This window comes from Centruroides vittatus, unplaced genomic scaffold, assembly GCF_030686945.1.
Source record: "Centruroides vittatus isolate TY-2023 unplaced genomic scaffold, ASM3068694v2 contig_2741, whole genome shotgun sequence".
NCBI classification, from domain to species: domain Eukaryota; kingdom Metazoa; phylum Arthropoda; class Arachnida; order Scorpiones; family Buthidae; genus Centruroides; species Centruroides vittatus.
The window spans coordinates 536-2,850 of record NW_027121747.1 but is presented as its reverse complement, the minus strand read 5'-3'; the positions used below and the strand labels follow the sequence as shown (position 1 = coordinate 2,850).

Genomic DNA, 2,315 nt, shown 5'->3' with positions numbered 1-2,315 from the left:
TAAATTTTAAATTTATTTTTTTTTTATAAAAGATTATTTTTACTTATAAAATTATTACACAAAGCTTATATTTTTTTGAAAACAAATTTTTCTCTACATTTACGCCATTTTTTAAATATTTCATATTTCATACGAATCATGAAAAATGGGGTTTTCACGTTTTAGCGCATTAATTTCAACGCTTAAAAGCGCCGTGGCTTATTGTTTTGTATCATATACTGTACTTCCAAATTTAGCTTTAAATCGAGTGTTTTGGTTAAGAAATAAAAAATAAATTATAGTATTTTTTACAGTAGCAATATACCGGCAATTCACTACTATATATATGTTTTTTTAAAGTTACGAAATGCTCCATAAAAATTTTTATTAAATATTTCCTGAAAGCCAAACGTATAAAATCTCCAAAACCTGTTTTCTGAATTATAATGAGAAAAGAAACGATTAATCATTTAATTTAAAAAACATTTTCTTTCATTTATGTTTTGTGAAGGTACACGGCTTTCATAGACATCGATTTTTTAAAATCTCTTTCCGCCCCAAAGGTATCTTTTTGGCATGCCCGTTATGAGTTCGGCCTTACACATCGGGATGGACCACCCCCGAAAAATTCCCGGCTATTTTTCGACTCGTCCGGGATGTATTCCGGTTTCCTCCGCTCGTCCATCGACATCGATATATATAAAAAATTGTTTACGAATTTAATTATAAACTAATTTTACAACATAAAAATTATTATACATTAATTAACATTAAAAATTTTAAAATAATAAAATTGATGACGTAAAGTGAGGTGTTCCGAGATTTAGTCTTTCGAAGCGAAAATTTTTCCCGTTTTCAACGAGAGTTAGAGTTCAAGGCCACGTTACACGTCACGCGCGAATTGATTAATTTTGAGAATTTAAATTTTTGTAATCGATAAAAATAAAAAAAGAACCATTCTTAATTCAGAAAATTCGTTTATAAAGTAAATAATTTTAACCTTAAATTTGTAAGCTAATTATTTATGTTTTGAATAAATAAATACAATAAATTTTCCCAGTTATTGTTGAAATTAATTAATTTTTTTTTGTTTGTGTAATGTTTCCTAATAACACGTGATCAGCTTACTGCACAACACTTTCCTCACCACAGTAATAAACTAGTTTCCATTGCAGTGGTACAGTACATTACTCCTCATTTTCCCTTCCAATTTACTCAGCAAATGAAGGTAAGTACCTATTTTTATTAACTTTAAAACTATATTAAACACTTATAAACCCAATTAAGTACGATTTATGTGTATAAACTCAATTAACAGGCTTTAAAATACATTATTAAACATTTAAACAAGCAAAAGACATCAAATTAGGTGAACTACTTTAGTCTAGATCAGTGTTTTTTCATAATATTCTAGATAATTGTATGTATTTTAATAATAATTTATTATTTCCAGGTCCAAATATTGAGCGGGGCGAGCAAGAAGGTGCTGGTGGTCCTTAACGTAAGCAAATTTTGGACGTTCCGGCGGTGGAGGCAAGCCGCGTGTCGCAATTTATCCCTTTCCGAAGCTAAAAACTATTGCAGAATTTAGGAAAAGGAAAGTGGGAAATACACATACTCTGACCGAAAGAGGAAAAACCAAACAAAAATAGCTTCTGTTCGACAAAAAAAAAAAAGTTATATACACAATTCTGTAAATTGAGTCAAAGGAATTTAATATAGAAAATCATTGGTGTGTAAAATTTTCAGGAAAACATGTTATATATTTTAATTCCGGCCATTTTTGTATAGATTTATCTACATTTTGCCCTTTCGTACCAGGAAAATTATAAAATAATTTGCTAAACATGTTTCTTATGGTCAGATATGTATATTTTGTGGGTTTTTTTTTTAGGTTGTGACGCAAACCAGAATGCTCTAGTTTATAAATAAAATATACGTTACGGCAATTATATTTTATGTTGTAATGCATTAAGAGTTCGAGGATAATTTTTGTAATCTAAATTATTTTTGTAAATTAATTGGTAAATTATGTTTATTTTGAACAGGCTGAACCAACCTCGACAATAGAAGAACTCAAAAAGCTGATTGCTAAAGAAAGTAAGAATATTTTCTATGTCTGTTCAGTAAATTGTTAAGTAATTTGGTCTTAACATTCTCATATAAATGGAGGTGTCTTGCTTTTAATTTATTTGGTTATTTCTAATTAAAAATATAAAGAACTGAAAATGTATTGAAGAAACATTGAGAAAGCATGTAACAAGATAACATAAAACATGATATAACAAATAAGATTGCAATGTATATAAGTTATATAAGCCATTTTCTTACAAGGG

At 28.4% G+C, this 2,315-nt stretch overlaps 1 long non-coding RNA gene across 3 annotated transcripts; it reads left to right on the top strand.

The window, feature by feature from the left end:
- The first annotated feature begins 806 nt into the window (after positions 1-806).
- Positions 807-2,080, top strand: LOC136971968 (uncharacterized). 3 transcript variants are annotated; one of them, XR_010880257.1, is made up of 4 exons: positions 807-964; positions 1,103-1,207; positions 1,433-1,480; positions 2,028-2,080. It is a non-coding gene; the product is annotated as an uncharacterized lncRNA (long non-coding RNA). The 3 variants fall into 3 exon arrangements; XR_010880256.1 differs by having other exon boundaries at positions 807-988; XR_010880255.1 differs by lacking the exon at positions 807-964 and having other exon boundaries at positions 1,058-1,207.
- Positions 2,081-2,315: the final 235 nt, after the last annotated feature.